We start from the raw sequence: 6,903 nt of genomic DNA on the forward strand, positions 1-6,903 counted from the left end.
AACTCACAGAGATCCGCCTGCCTCTGCCTCCCGAGTGCTGGGATTAAAGGCGTGCGCCACCACCGCCCGGCTGCCATCAACTATTTTTATAGAGTCACATGTATCTTAAGACATCCTCAAATGTCCTAAGTTGCTGAAGATTGCCTTGAACTCTTGATACTTCTGCCTCATACTCAGATTATGACCATGTACCACCACAGCCAGTTTGATGTGGTTCTGAGAATCAAATCCAGGATTTCCTCTACGGACTGAGTTGCCTCCTAGCCCTAAGTCTCAATTTCCAAAAAGGCAGATTGATGTAATTCAACATACAAACTCTTATTCAGTCTCTAAATTTTTCAAAAGTATGTATGCCATTCTATTAGAAGTTTCTAATCACTTGTAAAAGCAAATGAAAGTGAGGCCAATGGGGACTTTATTTGGCCTTAGCATGACAACTAGTGCAAAGAACCTATTCTATCCGTAGAAGGTTGATGGCTCCAATAGCTCCCTCTTTGTTTCTTTTTGCATTGTCAAAGTATGAATAGGCAATGAATGTCTGTTTACTTGGGACTGATTCAAAGCACATTTTATTTTTCTAATTATTGTAAATCAAGATTATCATATAATTACATCATTTCCCACTTTCCTTCTTCCAAATCCTCCCATATACCCTTCATTGCTTTCTTTCCAATTTACGGCCTCTTTTTTTCCACAAATATAAATATATATTTATGCTTGTGTAGAATATATGTGTGTATATATGTATGTAAATATACATGTATGTGTATATATCCTACTTAGTCTAGGTAATGTTGCTTATATGTAAGTATTCAGGATTGATTGCTTGGTATTGAATAATCAATTGGTGCATTTTTCCCTGAGAAACACTATTTCTCCTATTCTCACTATTCCTTAGTTGTAGTAATAGGAGCGGCGGGGCTGCGTCTCCAGCACCCCGCTGCCCGCAAGGCTAGCTTTACCGGAAATAATTACACGGACACTGTATTCATTTAATCACTGCTTGGCCATTTCTATCTACAATGACCTTTCTCCATCACTTAGTTCTTTGTGTAGGGGTGAGACCTCATGGTCTTCTCCCATTCACTTCAGCATTGAGGCAGACATGTTAGGGAGACTTTATGAGAGGATTTTTGAACATTATTGTAGTTGAACTTTCTTCTGGGCTGCCAGCTCACATCTAACAATTCAGAGACTTATTAATTATGAAAGCTTAGCTTTATCTTAGGCTTGCTTTTAAGTAGCTCTTATAACTTAAACTATTTCTATTAATATATAGTCTGTCACAAACTGCCCATCCTGCTTCTTTCATCTCTTCTGGTGTCTCTCTGGAGCCTAGATTCACCTCCTACTTCTTCTCTCTTTTCCCGGAAGTCTGGCTTAATCCTCCTGCCTTGTTCTTGGCCATTCAACTCTTTATTACACCAATCACAACAATGCACCGCCACACAGTACACAAATAACCCAAAACAGTTACTAGAATGAACAGCCTCAGCAAACTCTCTGATCCTCTGATTTAGAATCTTTCAAATCCCTCTTCCACAACATTTCGTCAGCCTTGGGTGCATAGATTTGTTCACTGGGACTGGGCTTGACAATTCTGCTTACTATCTCACATCGCCATGGGTCAGGGATCTATGAAGGTTTTAGTTGGACCATCGGTCCCAGGTATAACAAGAATATCATTAAGGTACCATAGCTTGCTGACCTGAGGCTTGGGGATCCTCAGATAAGCTGACTTGGATATGTGGATGCATTCACATCTCATGGTAGAAGAAAAGGACTCACCCTTAGCTTAGTAGCTGTCAGCATAGAACTACACATAGCTTCTAAGTGATACCTGCAAACTTTCATTTGAGGCTCCCAAAGGCAATTCACAAAGTAGATATTTGCCTTCTTCTGGGCCAAAGAAAGTTCATTTTTCTAGCCTGTGCCTCTGGAAAATACTGGAAGGACGACATGATCTGCTTTTACAGGGCTCACTGAGTCTAGGTAAGACCTCCTAAGACAGCCTTTCTCTTGCTATGGAAAATAACATCACAGAATGGAGTGTCAAACATGCTAACACATACACCAGAAAGCAGAGATGCTCAATGCCTGAGCACCCAGCACAATACCAATTGCACCTATATATCCTTTCCTGATCTAGAAAGCTCACTATGCAGAGGGGTACTTTCAAGTAGCAGCTTTAGTAAGTACATACAGCTGATCTCTCAGAATCAGAGAGTTTCACTCACATATATAATTTTGCAGTAAGAAGTGCAATCAGTATACTCCCTATCAACATTTCCAGTGCTTTAAACACTATGATATTAAATGCTGGACAGCTCTAGAGACAAAATTCTGGCTAATTTTTCCATTCAGCTTATCTCATGTTGGGGTCAATGCTATGTGATAAACCTATGTAGTGTATTACCTCCTTGGCTCATAAAAGCAAAGGACATCAAAACTTTGGCCTCAATTTCTGAGGTCTCGTTCTCAGGAACTGCTGAAAAATCATGAGTTCGCTGAAGCATTGCTTAGAATACATTAGACAAGTTGGATTTAGGTTCCTAGTTTTACTTAGAAACTTGAAATATATAACTGAAGATAAAAAAATATGATCATAAAAATCAATTCCTTTGATTTTGAATACATTTCCTGTTTAGCTTCTGTGTAGATTATCAAACCTATAAAGGTCATGATTTTTCTTGAGATCACAATAATCATGGGAAAATAACTCATATTTGAATTAGGAGGATTTTTGAGATAATGAAAACACAAAATATTATAATCAAAATTGTGTATATGTCCCGATTTCTGAATTATAGTGGTCTATTGTACTTGTGCTTGGCAATGACATAAAGGCAAGTTCTTGCTTCAAGTGCTATAAAGAATAGCTGAAACGTGATCCATTACATATAAAGTATTTAACTATATGTTGTGTATGTGTGTGTAAGTGTGTGTGTTCAGGTGTGTGAGGATGAATACACAGGGTGTGCAGCTACATGTACAGGTCACAGGTCAAAGTTGGTGTCTTTCTTGATCACTCCCTACATTGCTCTTTGATTTTGATTTTTTGAGACAGAGTTTCTCATTGAACCTAGATTCAACCAAATCAGCTACACTGGCCAGCTGACAGAACCCAGAGATCTTATCTCTGCCCACCAGTGCTAGAGTTAGAGTTGTGCTCCATATCCCATGCCATTATTACATGTGTCCTGAGGACCCAAACTTAGTTCTCGTGATTTTATCTCAAGCACCTCATCTACAAGGTAAGTATGCTAACCCTACCATATATACAAAGTACTAAGGTTCAAATTACCCCTGGATGATGCCGTCTTTACATACAAGATTCTCACATGATTGGCCCAAGGTGTGATCTAGATATGTGGCTTTCATGAAAGAGGAAACTTATGGGTAAACACCCAAGATTTAGATTCTAATTCACCATTCACTAGTTACAAAATACTGGGTATGTTGCTTTGGGAACTTGGGTTCCATCATCCAGAACATGAATAACGTTCATTTTTTTTGCTTCTATAGGTTTATTTTAAAGATGAAATTATTCAAATTAAGCAATGCATTTAGCAATGTGCCTGCAGTAACAGGCTCACTAAGTGGCAGCTGTTATTCAGGCATACTAAAAACTACAACAATGAGAAATGTGGAAGTCATATATTTACTGGTGCTTTTTGTCAAAACAACCCATAATTTACATAGATAACATACATCAGAAGCCACTGTTGTGTAGTTAGAAAGTCCAAAACAAAACCTACAGAGCACGGGGATCATAGCATCAATTAACAACATCCTGGAAACAGTATTTGTCGCTCTTTTCCTGCCTGACTTCCGGTTTCATGGTTTCTCTTTGCTCTTTAACATTGGCTTAACATTGGCGTTCCTTGATAACTCATTCTCCCCTGCCAGTCATCCTGTAACAGTGAATATCTCACCTCTGCCTTGGGTCATATAGTGCTCTCTATTGTAAATGTCCCATAGCCTGTCTTCAATCAGAACTGGTCAAGGTTCTGCAACAATTCTCATCAACGTATCTTGAAGCGATATATCAATTGTATTTTAATAAATAAAGCTTGCCTGAAGATCAGAGAGTAAAACAGCTATCCTGGTCAGCATTACAGACCAGGTAGTGATGACACACACCTTTAACCTTACAGCAGTCACACTAGTTTGCCATAAAAATCAGGCATTAGTGGCGCACACCATTTATCCCAGCACTAGAGAGGAATATAAAACTGGAGGCAACCGCTCTCAGTCACTCTCATTCTGAGGATTCCAAGAAGCAGGATTGATATTTCGAAATGAGGTGGAGGTAAGAGCCAGTGGCTGGCTGTTTTGCTTTTCTGACCTTCGGGTTGAATCCCAATATCTGTCTCTGGGTTTTTATTAATTGTGCTACAATATTTAGTGTTTCTGAGTCCTGAAAGTCTCCTCTGACACTCCCTTCTTCCCTAAGTATGCTGCATATGAGGGCAAGACAAACATTCACCAGTCCATGTACATAATCCATTTCATGCATCCAGCTCTTAAACTAGGAAAAAATAAACCATTTTTTTTTCATTCAGCAGAATGGTAAAATGACCCTTCCCATATTGGAATTCAGAGGCCTATTCTATGGTAATCACTGCAGGTCCACCTGGAGTATCCACATCTGATATAACATGGCATGCCTGTAGAAGAGCAACAACTAAGGACACTATAGCAGTAGTGTTGGCATTGCCATGCGGAAAACAGATTATGGAATATATTTGATGGCAGATGTAAATACCCAAACCCAAGCTAATTGCTTTGGACAAGAGTGCAACATTTCTTACTCTCCTCATTGCTGTGACAGGAAATCTGACCAAAGGAAGGGTCTACTTTGAAGGACAGTTTGAGGACACAGTCCTTTATGGCAAAGACAGCATATTAAGAGGAGCATGAGGCAGCTGGTCACAGCATCTGCTGCCAAGAAGCTGACCACGAAATGCCAATGCCCAGTGTGTGTTGACAGAGGTTTCTGTCCTGCTGCCACCCACTCCTGCAGTTGTTCAGTCCTAAAGAAACACCCAGAGGTCTACATTAATTATAAACTGGTTGGCCCATTAGCTCAGGCTTCTTACTAATTATTTCTTTTTTTTTAAAGATTTATTTATTTATTGTGTACACAGTGTTCAGCCTCCTTGTATGCCTGCAGGCCAGAAGAGTGTACCACATCTCATTACAGATGGTTGTGAGCCACCATGTGGTTGCTGGGAATTGAACTCAGGACCTCCTGAAGATCAGCCAGTGTTCTTAACCTCTGAACCATCTCTCCAGCCATTACTAATTATTTCTTACATCTTACATTAGCCCATAATTCTTGTTTGTGTTAGCCACCTGGCTTGACACCTTTTTCAGCAAGGCATTCTCATCTTGCTTCCTCTGCATGTGGGTTATGACTGCAGACTGTATCTTTCTTTTTCCCAGAATTCTCCTGTTCTCCTTGCCCTGACTCTACTTTCTGCCTTGTTGCCACCTCACCTATACTTCCTGCCTGGCTACTGGCCAATCAGCATTTTACTAAACATGTACAAGAAACAAATCTTTCCAGGGTAATCCATTGTTCCACAGCAAGTATGCTTTCTCCTGTTTATCTGCTCATGGAGCCGAGTCTATGGAATGCTTCCATACCCTCAGTTCACTGATTCCAATCAAGAAACTTCTTCACAAACACATCCAGAGACTTATATCTTGTATAATTCCATATTTTTTCAAGCTATCAATCAATATTAACTAGTTCAGGAGTAGAGTAAAGACAATACACCAGGTGCCAGAGGGCATACCCCTCTTCATCATATAGTATAAGATACCCACATTCAAATTAGCACCTTTAAAGCTCAACCTCAAATAATCTTCAAAAATCAATTCAAATAGAACAAAAGTCAGAATGTAAGAGCTAACCCTATAAGCCCTTCAGTAGAAAGCATTTGGGTAAATCATTATGTCCTTCCATTACACAATTTCTTAAATACACTTTCTTAAAGTAGGAAAAACAAAAGAAAAATGAAATACTGAACTTGATCAAATTTAATAACGTTTGTGATTAAACTAGAAAAAGAGATAAAATACTCACAAATCATGCATATGTTAAGATTTTAATATAAAGACTATGTTAATTATTTGATGCAAGAAAGGCAAATTATCCAACGAAAACCAAGAAATTAAATACAATGCTCCAAAGAATATACACAATTAGCCAAGAAGCTCATGTAAAGTTCAGCACCATGACTTCTTTCATTTTGCTTTCCATATCAAGATAAGAAAATATCTAAGACCATTAATATATTAAAATAAAGGTTGCTACTGACTCACAACATCAGGGGTTATAGTCCATCATCAGCTGCCTCCTTATTTTGGTCCTACAACCTTTAAGGGCATGTCAACAGTCACCCAAGGAGCTAAATCTGGTTTTCACCTCCTAAAAGCTCTTCTATATCACAACAATCACAGACTGGAGATCAAGCCGTAAGACATGTGGCCTCCCAAGTACATTCAACATCCAAATCAGAGTACTGAGCATTAGTTAAATTCAGACAAGATTCATACGAGACAGAAATTCATTCTCATGACACCAGTAAAAAAGCAGGAACAAATTGTAATCCTCCTATATTTATGACATGGCTATGAACAGAGTAGACTTTGGAGGGAAAAAAAGTCTATTACTACAAAATTAAAATATAGTATTATATGTGATCTAGCAATTTCATTCTTATTCCAACACAAAGAAAAATAGAGGTTCACACAACCTATATAAAATGTTGGAAGTTGAAAGCAATGATGTGTATAAAAGACAAGAAGGGAAGAAGCCAGTATCCATCATCTGATAAACATTTAACAAAAGGTGGTGTATCAATTCAGTGGAATATTACTCAACCATAAAAA

The 6,903-nt window shown here is 38.6% G+C and overlaps 1 protein-coding gene and 1 pseudogene across 2 annotated transcripts in view; both read right to left on the reverse strand.

Moving 5' to 3' along the window:
* LOC101996920 overlaps nucleotides 1-2,516 on the reverse strand; it is a 14,139-nt pseudogene extending 11,623 nt beyond the window's left edge.
* Cntn3 (contactin 3) overlaps nucleotides 1-6,903 on the reverse strand; it is a 374,705-nt gene that overhangs the window by 327,629 nt on the left and 40,173 nt on the right. The gene's annotated exons all lie outside the window — the stretch shown is intronic.

This window comes from Microtus ochrogaster, unplaced genomic scaffold (assembly GCF_000317375.1).
Source record: "Microtus ochrogaster isolate Prairie Vole_2 unplaced genomic scaffold, MicOch1.0 UNK1, whole genome shotgun sequence".
Lineage (NCBI taxonomy): Eukaryota > Metazoa > Chordata > Mammalia > Rodentia > Cricetidae > Microtus > Microtus ochrogaster.